The sequence below is a fragment of the Patella vulgata genome, chromosome 9 (assembly GCF_932274485.2).
Source record: "Patella vulgata chromosome 9, xgPatVulg1.2, whole genome shotgun sequence".
Classification (NCBI taxonomy): domain Eukaryota; kingdom Metazoa; phylum Mollusca; class Gastropoda; family Patellidae; genus Patella; species Patella vulgata.
In genome coordinates, this window is record NC_065887.2 from 38,647,229 (window position 1) to 38,670,215 (window position 22,987).

The window sequence follows — 22,987 nt, forward strand, 5'->3', positions numbered from 1 at the left end:
GTTCACCTTCATTAGCCCAGTTTGTTACGAAAAGTAGGACTTTAAACTTAAACAAATGAAATGAAATGGAATTGAATGTCCTACTGTTCTTCTGCAACTGGGCTAATGAAGACAGGTTAAACTTAAAGATACTTTCTCAGAAAAGTATTTATCGGGTGCTTATTTCCAATAATAATAGTATGGCAAGTAGTAACACCCAATCTTACTAGAAAAATACCAGATTCCCTGAAAAACACCCATGGAGAGCATTATACAGGACAACAATGTAAGGGTATCCATAACCGGCAATGATGATTAGTGATGTCAACTTGAGTAATGTCAAAGGTAGCACACGAAGATTGTCTCATCTCCCAGCATGATAAACTTGATGGTACAACATTAGAGATAAAAACCACGGAAAAGACTTGGACAGTGGATAATCCAAGAATTTATTGGTCTTCGATATTTATGATAAATAATCAGCGATTAAAGACAACATCGTCCTGTATGTGCAATGAATTCTCCTCCGGCTTCGCACCCATTGCTAGGTACCACGTCTGCCAAGTCATGTGACACAAACATGACCTCTTTTGGTCGATTTTTTATAGCATAGGTATTCCCTGACGAATACACTGTTTTGAGAAGGATTTGAAGCAATTTATGATAAATAAATTAGGTTAAATATGTTTTTATTCTAAATATATCATCAAATCATCCAGTTTGTACGCGGGAATGAATCTTTAAAAATAATAGGTAAAGACTGTGTACAGCCTAACAATAAAGTAACTAAACATTAGTTGCAAGTCGGAATCATAAGCAAGAGTTTAGATCTTTGGACATTAAAAGGACGGAAACAAATGATTTTGATAAAATGTCAACAACAAACAAGAAACTCTATAAATAATCACATTAAAAGCTTTCAGAATAAAAATATGTGTTTTATAAAATTCTACAGGAAATAAAGTGCGTTGATAGAAAGTTTATGTAAATAGAGATGAATACTTCGGAAGGGTTTTGATTTATAAAATACCTAAATATTCTTACCATTCTTTTTAGTTTCCAAGTGAAAACACATGCTTAGCATTGAAAAGTAATATTTTCAACATAATTTATTGTTTAAGAATATTTTGACATTGTTGTCCATTCCTTCATTTTTTACTAACATTGACAGATCTGCACTTAATATAATAGCCAGCCATTTTATCTTTTTGAAATGCTTTATCTCTAAATATTTATATTGTGCAACGGAAGAAAGGGGAGGGTCGATTCTTCAAAGGGTTGATACATGAGAGGTGTCTTCATGCTCTACATTCTTTAATGCATGACAGTGATAGCATGTGATTGATCCATTTAACAGATCCTGGAAGGAGGTTACTAGGATTGGCACCAGACATTATTTTTGAGACTAATTTTCATGTCATCGAATAAATCACATTCTAAGATTAAATATACATTATGCAAGAGCTAAATCTGCCTATTGCAGGTCTTTCTTTAGGCCTGAAATGTTATATTAATTATTAATTAGACACTTATCCAGACCATAATCAGCTCTCAATGTCATTGCTAGCCTGCGATATTTTGCAGATTGGAATACATTTTTTGAAAAATAATTAAACATATTCTATTTACGTTATCTAATTTTTAGCTATTATGGCAAGAACTGTCAATTCTTTATCTAATCTCCCATAATGCCCCTTTAAGTGTTATGGTCTAGAGGTGAAGAATCTACCACACTTTTCACATAATGCTGTCATCATCATTTTGATGGATCGAGGTACATGCTCTGACAAATATTCTTCAAGTCTGGCGTCTTCGCTAAAATCTGCTACTGAATGGAATACTCCAGTTGCATGTGCAATTATGATGCAAGAAAGATTTACGCCGGGACACCAGCGTTTCTGCCTACTTTTCTTGAGGGTTAGGCACTTTGTATACAGGTGTCCTTAATTTTCTATACCTTCCGAAGGACAAAGCTTTTTGTCAGCCCACTCCGGGAATCGAATCCAGGGCTGTTTCCCACCCCACCCCTGTTAGGTCACTGGACTCAATAATGGCTTGTCTTTAGTGTAAATGTTGAGAACAGTTGAAAAATTACCATGTTAGTCTCAACATACCTTGTTATATGGAATGAATGTTAAAACCAATTTCCTCCCTTTTTGCAAAAATCCAACATTTCGCATCCCAACACCTATATATTGAGTAGTTTTCAGGCATCATCCTTTGTTGCCACTTTAACAGTAAAACTATGTTTGACGAACAGTTTTGATGTCTGTTTCTCATCTTAATTAGAGAAAATAATAGTTATTATACATTGGCTAGACTAGATGACATATCTACATGTAGACACCCACACCCAGAATCTTCAGCTTAATTTATCCTATCCTTCATTATCGTCCACAACCCTGTAATCTATGAGACAAGCATCAATATAAACTAATTGTATTGATGATCAAATTAAGGCTGGATGACATATCTACGTGAGACACCTTTGTCATGACTTTCAGACAATATTAGCTTCCATGTCTACATAATTGAAATGTTTACGACTTGAAACATATAGTCGAGGTGGTTGGTCTAGTGGTCTAATGTGTACGCTTTAGATCATATGTGACAAGGAGTAGGGTCGTCTGTCCAACTATGTAGGTTTTCTCTGGGTCATGTGGTTTCTTGAAAAAAAAATATAACCATATGTTAGTCCCATAATGACCTGATGATTGTTATTTTCTCAAACTATTGAAATGTCTGTTACATGAACCAGAGCAGTTGGAATCTTAACTCAAGTAGGCCTATGACCATCTTCAGTTTATGCTGAACAGTAGGACGTTAGAGCCATAACATTTCATTTCGATATGGTACACCTTTTGAAACAATTGACAGGAGATTAATCTTTGTTTCAACAATTGTTCAACTGAATAATATTTCATTAAAAATACAAAGTATAAATTTTGGTCCTAATAAAATAACAAGAATTGTTTATAATATTGTTTATGAATAAAACGATTTAAATATGATGAAAATATGTCTGCCAGGCATTATGTTGAAATGCTTTGTTGTACTACCGCGTGGTTTCGAATCCCCGGTTGTACATGACAAGGAGTAGGGTCGCCTGTCCAACCTCGTGGGTTTTCTCCGGATCCTCCGGTTTCCTCCCACTGCTAAAGACCCCTACGCGCAAGCGAATTATTGAAATAAAATTAAACCATATGTTAGTCCCGAAATGACCTAGTTTGTGTTGAGTGAACTTTAAACTCCATTTCTCTCGCTCTCTTGTACTACCATAGCCTACACTGTTCTGGAGGAGGCTAAGTGGGTAAGACACTGGCTCACTAGCCTGGAGGTCGCGTGTTCGATCCCAAGAAAGTTCATCAGGATTTTCCGACATGGTTTCCCCTTGTCTAGTCTTTTGGATGGAACGAAAAACCAAGGTCCCGTGCATACATTGGTGTGCTAATAAAAGATCCCTTGGCAGTTTGAATTTGATATAAGAGTAGGCCATAGTGCCGCTGCCAGGGCAAAATTTCCATCATAGCACACTGTATAGCATATGCCCGTCTTCATTAGCCAAGTCGGAGCAGAACAGTATGACGTTAAACCTGATTACATTTTATACTGTCCTGGATTCTTGTACATCTATACCAATGTGTACATTCGTACACAGAACCATGTTTTTCTGTACCATCCAAATAACAAGACACTGTTCCCTGTCAGGCCCTTGGGTCTTGTACTACTGACAAGGAGAAGCCAGGCTGGACTTGTTAGGAAGTGATCATTCGATTTAGCATTGATGTTACTGGATGACAAGCCTACTTTAAGACATGATCAACTAGTATTCCTCCATTAGTGATTCATGTATTGGATTAATTTACAATACGTAGAAAAATTTATATGACTATATTGAAGGTTACTTAAAATTTACAAGATTCCAATTGAATAGGGTGGGGGTGGATGGCTGAATGGTTTAACATGTGTGGTTATTAGCTCGTAAGGTATTTCATTGAGTCAAGTGGTGGGTTTCGATTCCCCACTTGTGCGTGACAAGGAGTAGGGTCACCTGTCCAACCTCTTGGGTTTTCTCCAAGTCCTCCAGTTTCCCCCCATTGCTAAAAACCCCTAGGTACAAGCAAATTACTGAAATAAAATTAAACCATATGTTAGTCCCGAAATGATCTAGTTTGTTTCAAGTGGACGTTAAACCCCATTTTTCTCTCCTTCCAATTGAAGTGATAATGATTCCAAAATTTACACAATTACCATGACTCTGGTCTAAAACCCTGCAATCCACGAGACGTATTGTGGGATTATGTAATAGAAGGTTAATCAACGTTGGGAGATAAAGCAGAAAGATATGATGTATGTCGTAATTACACGTCTGCTGGGTCTTATTCACAATATCTGCATAAAACCGCCAAATTGCGGTACAAGTTATTCATGTAAGTTAGACGCTATCTAATAGATATCACAGCTTTTATAGGATTACTTCACGGATCCAATTAGCAGGAAGCTTACTTTTAGATCATATCATTTAAACTACTTCAGACTTTCTCCCGACTTTACGAGATGTCGGCCCGTAAATATTACACAAAGTTGACCTTAATGTCAAATCTTAATCTCCCAGAGAATCAATAAAGTTTATCTTTTAATGGCGGGCAATTTTCTTCTTTTATTTGACATTCTGAAAATCTTTCCATAATTGTTCCATCGAGCCATATTGTACGGATTGGAATACTTAATGCATTTGTTGTGTTTGAGGTTTAAAGCAGTGAATATAAATACCAGACTCTTCCGGATCAGTGAATGTTTCATAACCCATGTTTATTCATGAATGATTTGATATCTCCATATTGTCCTTTAATCCTTCCTGATAGGATTAACATCAGACTTCTGTTGTAAAAAATTAAATAAAATGAAATGGGCGTTTTTAAAATGTCATACTGTTCTCACTGACTGGACCAATGACCACACAGTGTGCTATGAGGAAATTTTTGCCCGGACAGTGGCGGTACAGCCTACTTTTATATCAAATGCTGACTATCAAGATTTCTTTTACATGCACACCATTGTGTACGCTGGACCATAGGTTTTTTTCTCATCTGAAGAACTATACGTTGTCCCTTGCCAGATCTTGCACCACTGATAAGGGGGAACCACATCAGAAATTACTCATGAACTTTCTCGGTCAGCACCGGGATCGAACACAGGACCTCCAGGTGAGCAAGCCAACCTCTTACTGACTGAGTCACTGTGGTTCCTGCCTGGCAACAGACATTGTCTAAGAAATATTAAATATTAAATTCTATTGCCTTGCATTGCTCTCAAAAAATTCTCAAAGTTTTTTAATTTTGTAATTAATTTGAGTTTGAACAAGTATGTTATGATTAATAATAGATGAATTGAACATGTAAAACACAGCCTATATGACCCATTACTATTTGATTGTAGATTATTAAGATGAAATAAAATCCACTGATAATGATTAAATGACATGTAATATGTAAATAATTTATAATAACAACATATTGTTTGACCTGATAACATCGATTAATATCTACATTTATTATTTATTATTCACCTACCAGTACATATTACATTTAATCAAATGAGAAAGGTGAAAATTTAATACTCAATCAAAATCATGTTTTAGAGGATATAATATAATACATACCCACGCAAAACCATGTTTTAGAGGATATAATATAATACCCAAGCAAAATCATGTTTTAGAAGATCAAACATCCTACCAAATTTTAAAAGAAAGGTCAAATTATAATGAGACTGTTGTTGAATAATGAACTTATTTTGTTAGTTTTTAGTTGTTCGATTTAAATGAATTTTTTTTAAAAATCTGTATGCTGTGTTGTATGTCGCATGTAGGGCGTGCTTACTCTATCAGAACACCTTATACCACTGGCCAAGGTTGGTTAAGTGGTCTAACTGTCATTAATTCAAGTGTTATGGTTTCAATCCCAGTCTGGTGTGTGGCATGAGGTAGAACTGAGAAGAACCACTGAGATATTTTGATCAGTCCCTAATCAAATAAATAAGATATCAAGGGGGTTTGGGATGGCCTAGTGGTCTAGAGTGCCTCTAGCTGTGGTTTCGATTCCTGGTGTTAGAGCATGTGGCTTGGAGATAGGGGCGCCTTCTCAACCTCGGGGGTTTACTCCGGGTACTCCGGTTTCCTCCCACAGAAAAGACCCCTGCACGTGCGCTAAGATAAATAAAAATGAAAAATAAGACTTGTCTGCGATATCACCTTCGGTAGAAGCGGACGTTAAACACTAAGAAGAACTAAGAACAGTCCCTATCAAATAAATAAGTTTTTTTGGTCAGTCCCTAATCAAATAAATAAGAAATCACTATGTTAGTCTTAAAATGATTTATGGTGAGGTTAATCCCCAATTCATTACAATTGCTTGGTCAATATGGCAGCATTGATGCCTTTATGGCTATTTACCTCTCTAACATCTAACTTGGCGAGTGGGTTAATTGTGAGTTGACTTGTCTGGTAATTATGTTGGTCAATGAGGGATGTCGTCTCGTGGGTATAGATCTATTATTATTACTATTAATATTTAATGACGATGGTCAGTAAGGTAATTAAGACACTACACCAGTATGATTAGTCGCATATCTTTCTAGACGTTAAAATATCAACAGACTAATTCTCAATTATATCACAAACTTTGGTAATTGACACTGTATTAAGAGACCCATGTAGACATGTAATTGCCTATATAAAACATGTGTTGTGACAGGTACACAATATACTTCCACCTCTCGGAGTGGCGGATCTAGGTGAGGGCTAGCTATCACTGTGTTATGACAGGTAGACAATATACTTCCACCTCCTTACAGTGGCGGATCTATGAAGCTTGAAATTTGAGTTTCTTATTGGTTGGGTTGATGTATCTGATGAAATTGAATGTAGTATTTCAGGTCCAGATATGTGCCACAAATCATCATTCAACACCTCAATTTCTTTCAAAAGATTTCATGAGAAAAACTTGATGAAATTTTTAATAGGGTCAAAAGGAAGAACCATTTTGAATATCATAATTTTAGGAGCATAAATTTTGAAGGCATATGGCTGGGTAATTTTTCAATCTCATTTTTATTTTTAACACGTAAGAAAGAGTTGACATCTTGAAAACTTGCTTTGTATGATTTGTTGACAATATATGATTTTAAATTTAGCATGGACTATTTCTGCTGCTGGTAAAGGTATATGGAACTCGATGAGGTCCAGTCTGTGTTTCTTGTTCAGATCTGATATTCACACGGTGATCCAAAGCAAAAATTTATATACAAGAAAAAAAGATGTAAATGGAATTGGATGCTCATCATTGAAGCATTAGATTGAATGTAATTACTCATTGGCTTCTTGACTGTTTCAAGTAACGGAAAAGAAATTACTGAGATCCATTCTTTTTAATGACCGGTTACATGGTACGTGCAGCTTTAAGCTATGATTGTAATAAGAAATAATGGTAGAATTCCTGCGGCTAAAGAACTCGATGCCTGTCGTTAAGCTGCCCATCAGTCGTTTTAGAACAATTGACGTCCTTTTACGACCTTTTCTGTCAATCAACTCAAAGAAATAATCGCAAGTAATCAATATCAACCGTCTTCAATCATCGAAAATTACCTCCACATGAAGATCTCTTCAATTTTAAACAGCCCTAACTGGACGAAAAAACTTAAATTCAGTGATCTTGATCAGTCATTAGGAAAGATCCAGCTGTCATTTCTTGATCTGTTCCGTTGATGAGTGTCGAAAAAAACATAGAACTCGGCCTAAAGAATAGTAGATTATGAATTACACTCTTCAGCTTAATTCAAAGCATGCAATTTCTGCATTACAGAGGGGATTATTAGCCAAATAAAATGTCTTTCTCTTCTTTTTTAGAATAAAATCTGAGTAAGAGTTTTCATTTATTTGAGTATTTCACATTAGTAACTTATTTTAACGAATTAGATTAGTAATTTGAAATGTCACATTAGTAAGTTTTATTTTATTTTTTTGAATAAATAAAATAAGAATGTGAATTTTTTAACAAGATAGATTAGATAAGATTAGATTTTTTTATTTTTGGACGAATTTAATGACTCGAGAAACCGATAAAAGAGATCAGGAACACATTATCAAATATTACATTTGTGCACCTCTCTGCCCTAAAGAACACAACCCTGAAACAAAAAAAACAAACACAAGATGATTAGTGTGAAATGTCATTTATTAAATAATGGTTGAAGCATGGGTTGACTAATTAAATATAATTAGATTACATTAAAGATATGTGCTTATTAAAACTGTCACACAATGTTTCTAATAGAGCTGGGGGGTTGGGTGGCTGAATGGTTAGTGTGCGCGCGCTGTATCATAAAGTCTGTCATTGAGTCGACTGGCGTGGTTTCGAATCCCTGGTTGTACATGGCAAGGAGTAGGGTCGCCTGTCCAACCTCGTGGGTTTTCTCCAATCCTCAGGTTTCCTCCCACTGCTAAAAGACCCCTACGTGCAAGCGAATTATGTAAATAAAATTAAACCATATGTTAGTCCCGAAATGAGCTAGTTTGTGTCGAGTGGACGTTAAACCCCATTTCATTCTCTCTCTCTCTACAACATGTATGTGAATATTACTTATAAAACATTTGGTTGATCATTGTATTGAAGACTAATAATAATAATAATAATAATCCTCTATTTATATAGCGCGATAATACTAAAACTAAAGTTTCTGTTGCGCTTTTCAAGTTTTCTCTATGGAACTACGGAAACGCTTCTGTAAACAGGAACGTCTTTAGCTGAGATTTAAATACATCTAGGAAGTCAATGATTCTAATGTTGTAAGGCAGCGAATTCCATAAGAGAGGAGCAGAGAATGAGAAAGATCTTTTTGCTATTTCAAGATTCACTGATGGTTGATAGAGAAATTGTTTATCTGTGGATCTAAGATATTTGTATCGCGCAACTATTCAATCTACTAGGGAATGCACTAGGCGCTACAAAGACTACCCTTCTCAGCCTACACAGGGATCGTACATGGGAACTCCAGGTTAGCAAGCCAAAGTCTTATTCACTGAGCCACCGTGGCTCCCGCTTGGCAAAAAAAAACATCTGCTGTTGATATGGAACGACCACCCCTGTACTTGTGAGGCGATCACCTGTGTACTTGTGGGACGATCACCTGTGTACTTGTGGGACGATCACCTGTGTACTTGTGGGATGATCACCTGTATACTTGTGGGACGATCACCTGTATACTTGTGGGACAATCACCTATGTACTTGTGGGATGATCACCTGTGTACCTGTGCGATGATCACCTGTGTACTTGTGGGATGATCGCCTGTGTACTTGTACATGTGGGAAGATCACCTAGGTATTGGTTGGTATACAAAGAAAATAACCCTTGACAGTTGAAATTCCATGAAGGGTATGTGGAAACGACACTGGCTGTGCAAAATGGTAGGAACATGTATACATGACTTTTGTTTTTTGTCTCATCTAAAAGGTTCCTGGCAAGGAAAACTGAACTAGAAAATCCTGAAAAAATTTATTGACCAACATTATAAGTAAACCTGTGGACCTCCCTATTAGTGAACCACTGCCATACTCACTGAGCCACCATGGCTTCCTTTCTTTTAAATGCTTCTCCGAGAACTGGAATATATTTTTTTTATATATATATCATGGCCATACTTCCGCCTTACATGTAAAGTATGGTCATTACGACAGGAAGTGTTGACTGACTTAAGAATGAGCTGCCTGGGGTTATACTTATTGATTGGACGTCTTGCCATGTTCACGTCTATATATGGTTGTCTGTAGTATCAGATCTGTCTATAGTACGATTAAACATCATACTGAGTAATCCCCCTTGAGTTCCATTATTCTATTTGATTAATGATCGTTTATCGTTTTAATTAAAGTATTGTTCAGCTTGGTTAGATAAATATTATTTGAGTGTGATTTGAAAGGATTTATCTCTTAATTGCGTAAGTATTTAAATATCGTGTTTTTAGAAAATTGATTTTTAACTATTATTAAGCCCCATCTAGAGTTTAAGACAATAGACAATAGTTTTATTAAAAAAACACATTTTGTTCAAAATTAATCAAATCATTCAATTCTAACTTAAGTTTACATTAATTTCTACTGATTTGACACCATTATATAGGCTTTTTTCAAATGAATAAGATATTGTTTAAACTAATCTTTATGTGTCTTATGGACGAAATTTTGTAATAATAATTCTGCTATCTTTTCGTACAGGTCAGCACATTCTTCAAAAAGTGTTTTTTTATAACCAAGGATGTGTTTATTACATAATTATATGAATCACTACGTTAACAATAGTTTGTCTTATAATTGAAATATGGTCGTATATTATCGTCATCAATGTCTGTCGGTCATCCACAATTGCTTGATAATGGTCAGACTAGAGGCTCAAGTTAATATCAGTGATTCCCCACAGTTACTGCCAGAGAGAGTTATCAGCTGATTGTCTTTAAACTCATACAATGTTTAAGGTCATGGGACGTAGAATTAGAAGCCTATTTCCGGTAATTACTGCCAAAGTTATAACCCTTGATCACTCTGAAAAATCTTGTGGATGTTGTAAGTCCATGAAGCCTTTTGAATTTTAACAATTTCTTATAGTTACTGCCAGAGTTATGGTTCTTGATCACATTGAAAAATCTTGTGGACTCTCCAGAGACTAAAGTTATCATCTGATTGAGGGGGGTTGGATGGCCAAATGGTTAGCACATGCGCGCTGTATCATAAGGTCTGTCATGGAGTCAACTGGCGTGGTTTTGATTCCCCGGTTGTACGTGACAAGAAGTAGGGTCGGCTGTCCAACCTCATGGGTTTTCTCCGAGTCCTCCAGTTACCTTCCACTGCTAAAGACCCTTATGCACAAGTGAATTATTGAAATAAAATTGAAATATATGTTAGCCCCGTAATGACCTGATTTTTGTCCAGTGGATGTTAAACCCTCTCTCTCTCTCTCTCTCTCTCTCTTTCTCTCTCTCTCTCTTTTTCTCTCATCTGATTGGCTTTACATTTATACAAGTTGGCCTTTTCATGAGATAACTTGAACTATTCATCAATATTACAATTTTTGTATAATAAAAGTCATCAGGAAGAACTACAAGCCAAAACAATTCTAATGATTTCTGATAATTACATAATGGGTTGTTGCTCTTAATTAGTTTTTATTGTCTGGTAAATTTTTTCATTACGGTCAAAAGAAAAATATGCAACAACCCTTGTGGGCTTATGTTTCATCGCCTGGCAACCTATCTTTTACACATACGAAGCATCACATTTCGTTGCCTGGCAACCTATCTTTTACTGTATGTGTGAAGCATCAGATTTGATATGCCTTTGATGAAACAAATAAACAAATACTGTGTGCTTTATACCTGCATGTCCTAATTTCAACTATCAAGGTTTCTTTTACATTCATGCCAACGTGTACACAGGTCAGTTTTTCCACTGTTCCTTTTTTGATTAATGATATGATTCTCAACAGATTTGAACAGTTTTCTAACAATGACTTGAAACTAAACATTAAATACAGAAACTCCTGCTAAAACAACACAACTAAATCATACCCGAGTTGTTATGTTTGGTATCAGGATGGCTGTTCGTGTATTAGCTGAATTCATGATTTGTATTTCCAGTGAACATTAAAGTATAACTTAAGTATTGGGAAGGATTTGTTAAATTCACAATTAAAGTATAAATCGGCAATACTATATACCGGAAAACACAGGAAAACAACCGGAAAACAACTGGAAAAAAATGGAAAACAACCGGAAAACACCATTTTATACTGAATACCGGAAAACACCGGAAAAACACTAAATACCGGAAAACACACTAAATACCGGAAAATACCCTAAATAAATAGGTAACCGGGAGCCTGGTCCTCTGTGTGCCTGGGTTAGGGTAAGGGTTAGTTTCCGGTTTATACTATAGCCCTTCTCCGGGTTACCTATTTAGCGTGGTTTCAAGTATTTAGTGTGTTTTCCGGTATTTAGTGTTTTTCCGGTGTTTTCCGGTGTTCAGTATAACATGGTGTTTTCCGGTAGTTTTCTGGTGTTTTCCGGTTGTTTTCCAGTGTTTTCCGGTATATAGTATAGCCCAGTATAAATTACTGCCAGAAAGGATGTGTGTGTCTTTGTTCAAGATTTGTTTACTTGTCCATTGAACATTAAAGTATACCTTATATATAATTAATCAAAGTCATGTTTGTATTGTCCACAACCGTCTGTACCTGTCAAATTGACATGATTACACAGTTTAATATTATTTTAATACACGCTGAATACAGTGACAGGAATTTAGTGTGGGAATACACACACACGTTAATAAACCGGTTAATCTGATTGGTCAATAAATATAGAGTTTGTTAATCTGCCGGAAAATCCTTGGTTCTGTCAATAAAGTCTATTTTTATTAACTGGTGGCGTAGGTTATTATTTTAACATAAATTGTTCCATGCTATAAATAGGATTTGTAACATCTTAATCTAATGTTTTTTTAGAAATTTGTGAATCAATAAACTCTGGCGATTGTATGTCCAAAATAACCAGACCCACCCCTGATAGAGACTACCAATTTTTAAACACCCCCATTAACAAGTGGACATATATTGCCGTCACCCCCGTCCGTCCGTTCACATTTGTTTGTGTGGACACTCTAAGGTCACAATTTTTATTAGATTTTGCTGAAACTTGAAATATAGGGTTATATCCCAAAGATCTTGTTTCTGTTCTATATTGGCACGTATCAGACTAACGCTTCATTTATTTTTGCCCCAGATTGTACGAAAACTTACGTTTGTAGCTTGTGAACCCTCTAGAGTTCACAATTTCTATCTGATTTTCATCAAACTTAAAACATATCCCAAAGATTTTGGTTCCTTTCAATAATGGTGTGCCCCTCTGCCCCACACCCTGCTCACTGCACACCTAGGTGTTAAGTGTGATAAAGATATTTTGAAATAGAATTGTTTTCCAACCAAACTCCCCACATCACAGACACAAAGTTTATTAGTAATAATAATCTTATATCTGTCAGAGTTCAGTTTGATGAAGACAGAAAGAGAATTGTTTTTAAACAAAACTCTCCATTATTGATTTTAAACAAAACTTACTATAATTAAAGACAGAAAGTGTATTAGTACCTAATAATAATCTTATATCTTTCAGAGTTATATAAAGTGAATTGTTTTTAAACAAAACTCTCCATAATCACATGAAGAAAGTTTATTATAATAATCTTATATCTTTCAGAGTTAAGTGAATTGTTTTTAAACAAAACACTCCTCTGTTACTGAGTTTATTGGTAATAATAATCTTATATCTTTCAGAGTTAAGTAAGATAAAGATAAAAGGAGAATTGTTTGGTGAATAATAATATGGACCGAGGATCAACCTAATACTCATTAATCAGACGTAAACACAATCACACACACCATCAACTGTCGTAAGTTTTCTCCATTTCTTCTCTCTCGCTACCTTCCATTGAATTCATTACGTTTGTTTTATTCCCCAGAGTGACCAATAAACTGTCCGTTTTATCGCTCCATTTCCCCGTCTGTAGACACGACTCGACATGAGAAAATAGAAGTCAATAAAATCGTGAAAATAATGGGGATGAATTGGGCAGTGTTTATCGAATTCTTTTATTTATTTGGTCGCATAAAGTTTATACTTTAGAACTCTTTAATAGTGTATCTATTGAATGAGTTGCTAGGAAGTTGTAAATCGGCTATTTATCACCAGTTTTGAATTGTATTATTTGAATTTTTGTTCATTTTAGAAGTTTGTAAGTGCTTGTTTCAATAGGATGAGACAAAATTCCTTTGAATTTAGATATTTATTAGCCCACATTTACTGTGTTCGCTGATTTGGTTGGCCATCCATTCATCCACATTGTCAGTGGTGTAGGAATTTGAAATAAGAGAAGGCTGTAGCTTCGCTATCGGTCAAAACTTCCCTCGTAGCACACTGTATGGTGTATGCCAATCTTTATTAGCTCAGTCGGTGCTGAACAGTAGGACATTAAACCCCATTTCATTTCAATTTGTTTTCCCAAAGTTACTGCCCTTGACTTACCAAGCGGTGTGATCCATTAAAAAACTTTAATAGGTTGTTCAGTTTGTTGAAAGAAGGGTTCCTATTGATTTTTAACTACCAGTATTTCCAATTATTTCTGTGCAGTAATGACATATATCTAGGAAGTTGGGACTGCCTGTGTTAGTACCCTGCAGTTTCTCTCATAGTAATGATAGCCATGAGCTAAGGCTGTTGCACAATTAGTGGAACATGTCGGATTTAAAATTGAACGGGAACACACACAGCTTCTCTAACCCACTGTACCTGATTAAATACCTAAGCCGCTTTAGTTTGGTTAAATACCTAACCTACTGTATATTGGTTAACTACCTAACCCACTGTATTTTGGTTAAATACCTAACCCACTTCATATTGGTTAAATACCTAACCCACTGTATTTTGGTTAAATACCTAACCCACTGTATTTTGGTTAAATACCAAAACCACTTTAAATGCTTCAACCACATGAAGATGGAAAAGCACCATGCAGTGTGTTATCAGGGAAATTTAACAAAAACCATTGGAACACTCATGTATGTATTCTCTTCATTTTTTCCCATGGAAATCTTTTCAGATTTTGTTGGTTTGCCTACAGGTATCAATATTATTAAAATGACTTCTGCTAGAATGAACACAAACAAGAATCATTATTTCTGCCGTTAGAAACCATTTTTGGGCTTCTACTCAGAACAAAAAATCTTTAATCCACATGTAGACATTTGCCTTAGAGGAAAACTGTTCATAAATTCTTAATGTCGTCAATGGCCCATAATGACTAAAATTAATTTTATTCATCAAAATGAACACATTTGGCCGAGAGCTGAAATGGGATTAATCAAGAGATGTGCCTGGAGTTATGAAAATTCAATCTGAGGTTTTTTTAGATCAGATTCTTGAGCTGTAAAAACAGTCATGTTTAGTTTATGCTTTAGTCAATATCTCAAGGCTTTTCTGTTTTCATCCAGTATTGCAAAATGATTCCTAGCTTCTTTGTGAAAGTAAAAGTAGCATTCACAATCTGCAAGAAAGTGAGAAATATCCTTTCTTGTGTGATGGCCAAATGGTCAGCACATGTGGTCGTAAGGTCTGTCATTGAGTCAACTGGCCTGGTTTCAATTCCCCCGGTTGTACATGACAAGGAAAAGGGTCCCATTGCTAAAGACCTCTACACGCAAGCAAATTATAGAAATAAAATTGATTCATGTGTTAGTCCCAAAATAACCTGATTTGTGCTGAGTGGACTATAAAGCCCATTTCTCTCTTTCTCCTATCGTGTGTGAGAATGGTTGTGAATCTGTTAATCTGACACAAAAAAAAAATGTCAGTTGTCATCCCTAATCTCAAGGTTTTTCTCTTTTCATCCATTATTGTAAAATGAATTGAATCCTAACTAACATACTATGTATGAAATAAAATGAAATGGGGTTTAACATTCTACTTTTCTGCAACGACTGGGTAATGTAGACAGGGTACTATGTGATGTGATTATATTGAATAAAGTGAAACCAGATGTTCCAGAAAGTGTACAGACAGGTATACCAAGAACGAGAGAGAAAATTGGTTAAAAATCCATTCAACAAACAACAAGTCATTTTGCTACCAGCTTTTTAGAATACTACTTGTCATGTACAAGCATGGAATCGAAACCACGCCACTTGACTCAATGACAAACCTAGTGATTTAAAGAGCATGTTTTAAACCATTCGTTCAGCCCCCACCCCCCCCACCCCTGACAGATCTCAACAATTTATTCACTTGTTAATTTCACGACTGGTGAATATTACAGTAACAACCCCACTGCCTAAAATAAATTTAACGGAACAGTAATGACTAATGTCTAATTTAAAAACAAAAAATCTCAGCGATGGATGCCGATGGTCTCCACACTTACCATAAATATAACGACACGATTGAGGTGCAATAGACCATGTATCATAGAAAATCCAATTCCCCCAGATAATTTCTCAAGAATATTTATTCTGAAAATTTCTACGTATAAAAAACTGGTCTGTTTGGGAGTTCGGCATTGATCTGTACTTGGCAATTGAATTGAAATTTTCTGCTTGGAATCATTCCTCATGCATGCCTACCATTCAACGCTCAAATTCCTTACAACCAATTAGATTGGAGTTGAGTAAAGTGTTATCATAAAAACGACGGCGGTAATTCACACAGAGATATCCAAACTTGTTGTCGAGTACAGATCAATAAGTTCTTTAATATATTTCATCAGTAAAATTCAAGGTACAGGAAAAGCAATTGGATTTGATGCAGAAGAATCGAGAAACACCAAGTGCAGAATTCAATTAGTTTCAAGTAGATTCTATGGCGCTGATTTTTACGAGATGTCAGATGATATTTTGATTAAAGATCAGCACCTGTCTCCTGGTGATCTACCAACTCATCTCCATATCTTCATTTATTTACCTTGAGTGGAGAGAGAGGGGAATAAGAATGAAATTGGGTTTAACCTACTACTTTTCTGCACCAAGTGGGCTAGTGAAGACGAGCATATGCTATGAGGGCAACTGTGTTTCCACCTACTTTTTTATTAAATTCCAACTGCATCCCTGCCCCCAAAGGCACGCGGCAATAGCCCTACTGCCCTTACTTTTTTGCTGACTGTGCTTTAAAATGTTTTTCGTAACAGCAATGAGATTGTCTGACCATCCTTCTCACTTTAACTCTTCACCGATTTTAACAAAGGATGCTTAGGTAAGGGGAAGATCCCATCTCGTGCTCGTTTCTGGTTATTGAGTGGAGATTTTCACAAATTTTCTTGGGGAGGGCTCTCGGGCTCCCTAAGACTTTCCGGCGCCCCGGGTCAAGGGTTCTTTTACATGTACGCCAAAATGTACATGTCAATGCAAATATCTCCACCCTGGCATTGCCAAGAGAAAAATGAATCACATTTTAATCCCAAAATACCGAAGCATTTTTGTTAATCAAAATCTTTGACCTCTTGTCTTCATTCCCCATCCTTGAACTATTGTGTCCTTTGTGAATCTTTAATTGGATCAAAGTCATCAACTGATGTGCACAGCTTAATTAACTCATTGTGAAGTAGTTGGGTTAATTTAGCTGAAGGGACCCTTGATTCCTTGCCGACCTTCCATTGATGTAATTTCATATGGTTTTGAACAGATTCTACATTTGGTTATGTTCGCGGAAATGGTGCTCTACTGGTTTTAGATATCTTGTTATCACAAGAAAATAGAAATTATGTTATCACAAGAAAGAATTTTATATGGTCTCAATTCAGTTTAAGTATTAAACTAAGCATTCTATTGTGGAACGAGTTGGATGACCGAATGTTTAGCATGTGCGCGTTGCATCATAAGGTCTCTCATTGAGTCACCTGGTCTCTGGGACCCCTGGTTTCCTCCTACTGTTAAATCAAATTAATAAAATAAAATTGAACCATATGTTAGTCCCAAAATGATCTAGTTTGTGTCGAGTGGATGTTAAACTCTCTCTCTCTCTCTCTCTCTCTCTCTCTCTGGAACACCTGACACCACTTAATCTTATTTAAAAAGAAATCATGTTATAAGGAGAACATTGAAAGGAATCCGACCCCAAGTTCAGAAAGCATTCTCAGACTTAACCCTTTCAATGCTAGACGTAAATCCACTGCCTGTGCTAGACCCTTTTTTGAGGGAAAAAGGGGGGTTGGAACTGAATGCCAAACAGTACTTATGGAAGCTTTTATAAAAAATCTTTTTGTCTGTTGGGATGGGCATAAGGTTGGGCTAAGAGGAAAAAATAGAATTTTGGAAATTTGCATAATTATGTAGTCACGTGACGTCATGGCGGCCATTTTGGATTTCTCATTTTTCACTAAAGCTAACATGAAAACAAATTTTTCTCAATGAAATACTTATGAGATATTGTTTTTTTTCACTGGATTTTGATAAAGATATATAAAATGAACAAAAATATCAATAGCAGCCATGAGCATTGCCACCACGAACACGCGTATCACGTCTCCCTTGCCATGACCACGTGCGGATTGCAATACCTTGTTTTCACTTTCACTTTCATCCCCAAGTCCCATATCATTATCAATATAGTCAGTCAATAGATCTACACGTTCGGGACTCAGGAATTGCCTACGTCCTTTACGATCCAGCAGGTCAGCATTATTATCAACATCAGAATTATTGTCAGAACTGCAGACACAGGGCTATCGTGTTCACATTGGGCTTGTTCATCATGCACGGGAGACATAGCCATAGGCGGAACGTCGCGCAACAAATCACACACGTACTTCATAATACCAATCACTGTCCTCACTACTATCATTATCAAGTAACTGGAAACGAATTATGTGTATCATCCGCCTCGAAATTGTCCCCGTGTTGGTCTGCAAGACGTCATTCACGACTTCGTCGAGAGTTCATCGTCTACGTTGTCACTATGCACTCCGCCATTTTACGGTTTGCCGCTTTGAAACACGTGGAAATATGTTCTAGTGTATAGAAAATACAATAGATGGCACTTGCAGTTACGGTACTAATTTTAGCGAGGGCTTTATTGAGTACACAGTAATATCGGGTACCCGTATTTTAACGACATTTTATAATACCCGGTACTACCGGGTAGACGCACTGAAAGGGTTAAGTTAAGAATTTACTCTACGTTCAATCACAGGTTATGAGAAATGCTTGGGGGGCCTGGTCTCAATTCATTTTAGGTATTTAGCTGAGCTCTCTATTTATGGAACACCCAATACCAATTCCCTTTTTTTATGGGATTGATAATGATATAGCTAACAAATTTTTGATTAAAACGATTCTGTGAAAATCAAATCAAGAGATTTGATACATTGTTGTTAAAATATTTGTTGTATATCTATTAAAAGTAATATTGCATATCTGCTAAAAGTCATCCAGTGCTGATAAAGGTACGTGGGCCTACACCATGTTGTGTGGTAAAAACTAAAGTTTGCCATCCCAGCATTGTTTCTGTTTACTCTCCATCAAATTGGAACTGCCCACAATTCTCATATTTTTATTGGCCATCTGGGGTGTCGTCCCTTTAACCTTTTTAGTACTGATATGTATTATGGATGTTGTCTGTCCCTTTAACTAGATTTTGATATATTTATTGGCCATCTGGGGTGTCGTCCCTTTAACCTTTTTAGTATTGATATGTATTGGGGATGTTGTCGGTCCCTTTAACTACATGGTTAATGTGGAAGTCACTTTAAGATTAAATAGATTTATTTAATTGTAATCAGGTTCTCTGGTATCGAAGCATCTTGATCTGTTAATGGGCTGTCCTGTAAATACCTTAATGTTAACTTTTATGTTTCAATGCTGGGGTAAAAACCATCATGACTTGTAAATGTAGCCATCACATTCTTTGCCTTCTGACAGTGATTTAAATTAGTGTCAAGCTGCTTCCCAGGTCAATGCTAATTTGTCAGGATTCTGTGCTTTCTTTGTATTGGTAGAATTGGTGCATTGTTTTAAGTTCAAATCGAAACAGACGCAGGGGAGATACAAGTAACAAACGTTACAGGATGACTGTACATTAAAACACAGAAAGAACAAGCCAACAGTGAGGCTGATAAGTGATAGCCCCAGCTTAATTAGTTCCACAATAAATAACAGTTGTTACGTAACAGGATGACTGCACAACAAAACACAGAAAGAACAAGCCAACGGTGAGGCTGCATGATGTCATCTGCTTTAGTCCCACAATAAATAACAGGCAATGCAGGATGCAGGACTGCACAACAAAACACAGAAAGGACAAGCCAACATTCCCCCCACCACCACCCCACTTAGTTCCACAATAAGTAACAGATGTTTGCAGGATCACAGCAAAACACATGTATATAGTCCCACTATAAGTATCACACTATGCAGGAGGATACTTGCTGGAAACCAGGAGGTTGTTCTAAAACAAACTTTATTATTTATAAAAAATCTAATTTCATGAATCTAAGATAAAAAAAAACAACTTTTTATCAAAGTACTCAGTTACATAAAGATATAGCAATGTAAATAAAACCCAAACAAATTTTGATTCCAACCTATTGATGGAATACAGCCTTCACAACGATAGGAATAACTATTCTTAGAATGATGTTGTTTGTCAATTAAGGTTTGTTTTACTTGTAAATGGCTGAGCGGGCTTTATCAAACTATATCATTGAGGTGTAACAAGTTTAATTTACATGTGTTTACAGAAGGAAGAAAGTAAATAAAGATATAATTAGTTACACAGCTGCTTGTGTTATTTAATGGAAAACACTTGTTGAATGTACATGTTTTGGAGACCGAAGAAGTCAACCCAGGACTCACACTGGCTTTAAATGTCTCAGCAAGGCTTAATGTGTTCTTTAGCAAAAATCCCCCATCCATATTACTACATTACCTTCCCTGTTTTAAGATTTGTGCTGATTACTAATCAGGACACCCCTTGGAAACTTGCCATTTTCTCGTTTTCAAATCCAACATTTTAAACTGTTAAACTAGTACTCACTGAATACAGGTTAATCTATTAACTGGATTAAGTTGATTTTAAATTGTTATAAAAGTACTTATACAGATTAATCTATGAACTAGACTGAGTTGATTTTAAATTGTTGAACTAGGATAAATCCGATTAGAATGTTAAGATCTTTTTCCAGCAGTTCTCAAAAAGAATCGCCAGTACCGCAAAACATTATCGCCCAAATCAAATTTTAATCTCCACTTTCATATTTTTATCGACTGACAGTGTGAGCCCCGAGTCAACCTGAGAAGCTAACAGTGAGAAACTGTTTAAAGAGAAATGAGTGTTTAACACGTGTAATTTCGGGACTGAAATATGGTGCACTTTTTGTTTCAGTAATTAGCTTGTGTGTAATGTTTTTGAGGAAAACCAAGAGTGCCCATACTGCTTGTCCTGAGATCGAAAAAAAATATCTGCACGACTATATTACAGACCAAAATAACAATTGTTTACACTTAAATAACTAATATCCAATTACATTTAAACTTGCTCGATGGCATAATTTACCAAGTAGAAATTTGAAGTAAAAATTTTTATGCTGCTTTTCTAAAATTGATTAAAATCTTAAATGGACTGGAAGTCTTTTAAGAAGATTTCTTGCTTCCAATTAACCAATGTTGTCAATGATTGAAAATTTAACAATTTTAAAGTCTTTTGATGTTGAGTTTCATTTTGTTTAAAAACGTTAAAAAACGTAACAGGTGATGGAAATTATGAAGTTAGCGTGAAGCTGTTAAATTACAAAGCTCTTTAACATTGAAGTTACTTTCTGTATCCATGAATAATGAATTCTTGTGGGATTCTTTTTAAATGAAAATTACGAATTACTCAGACTTCTTTGACTTCACACAAGAAAAAGGTTTGCACTTAACTTAGTGTTTCATTGAATTTAGTTTAAATGAAAATTACAAATGATTGACGAATTTCAACAAGAAACATTAGTGTTTTGTAGAACATTAGCAAAGTTAAAGAACTAATTCTATTATACAAAGTTTGGTTTTTCAGATGATGATAGGAAATTAAACACTTTAAATAAATGTTGTGCCAATGAAAAGGCTATTTGAAAATTTCTTGAAAGTTGAGCTGGATTTGAATAGAATGAAATGTCATGAGATAGCGGTTTAACTTTCATGCTCAGAGCCTGGCTATTGAAGACGAGCATAAGCCATGCAGTGTGCTATGAGGGAAATTTTGCCCAACCAGCGACGCTACGGTTTACTCTTATTCCGCATTTCAACTTTCAAGGATTATTGTACATGCTTGCTAACGTGTATACATGAAGTCTTTTTTGTCATACCATCCAAACGACTCGATGTTTGGGAAGTGGGAAGAACTAAATTTAGCTGTGTTGGGCAGATGAATATCTTGTTATTTCATTGCTTTTCTTCTTAGCCGCATATTGCATTGTGAATCACATGTTTGTCACCAATAGTATAGTCATGGTTTAAGACCTTCATATATACATGACATATAGCAGGATGCATTGTCTAGATTGGAGAGATGAGGGTGGGGGGAGACTAGAAATAGAAGGGGTGGGGGAGGTTGTGTTGATTAGGTTGCGGATAAGTCATTTCCAGTGAAAAATGAATTATTTTGGGGCACGATCAATGTGCAATATTGTCGGATAAATTCAGGCCAAATTTCAAAGCCCGGATGTGTCCTGTACACATATACCTGTACAAGTCTTGTGTTTAGTCTCAAAGTTTTACATAACAAGGATTAGAGTCGCCATGCTGACTTGGTGGGTTTTCTACAGGAACAAAAGCTATTTATATGTTAGGGAGCCACGGTGGCTAAGTGGGTAAGACGCTGGCTCGCTAGTCTGGAGGTTGCTTGTTCGATCCCTGCATTGACCGAGAAAGTTCATCGAGATTTTCCGACAGGGTTTCGACTTGTCAGTGGTACAGGACAGAGAGCCTGACAAGGACAGCTGTCTAGTTGTTCAGGTTCAGACAGGTCAAAAAAACGAAAAACCGAGGTCGTGTGTATCATTGACGTGTATGTAAAACATCCCTTGGCAGTTGGAATTTAAAAAAAGAGTAGGCCATAGTGCCGCTGCCTGGGTCAAATTTCCTTCATAGCACACTGTATGGCGTATGACTGTCTTCATTAGCTCAGTCAGAGCAAACAGTAGGATGTTAAACCCCATTTCATTAGTCTCAAAATAACTTAGTGTTGAGTGGACTTTATGCTTTATTTATCTCGCTTTCTCTGATCTCCTACCACTTCCTGTTTGTTGAAGGGATGGAGTTTCATTGCAAGTTCTTGTGGCAGTTTTGGTTTGTCTTCAGATTCAAATTGGGTTATTCTTTACCACCATGCTAAAGTACACTTTAGGCTATTCTCCAATTTTTTAGGGGGGTTGGATGGCCGA

At 36.1% G+C, this 22,987-nt stretch overlaps 1 protein-coding gene across 2 annotated transcripts in view; it reads left to right on the forward strand.

Annotated features, from left to right (window-relative positions):
- The window catches only part of LOC126807867 (polypeptide N-acetylgalactosaminyltransferase 5), a 210,202-nt gene that overhangs the window by 16,735 nt on the left and 170,480 nt on the right, over positions 1-22,987 (forward strand). For both annotated transcript variants that reach the window (XM_050532719.2, XM_050532722.2), the window contains exon 2: positions 13,362-13,477. The gene's annotated coding sequence lies outside the window, so the exon portion shown is untranslated. The remainder of the gene's footprint in view (positions 1-13,361; positions 13,478-22,987) is intronic.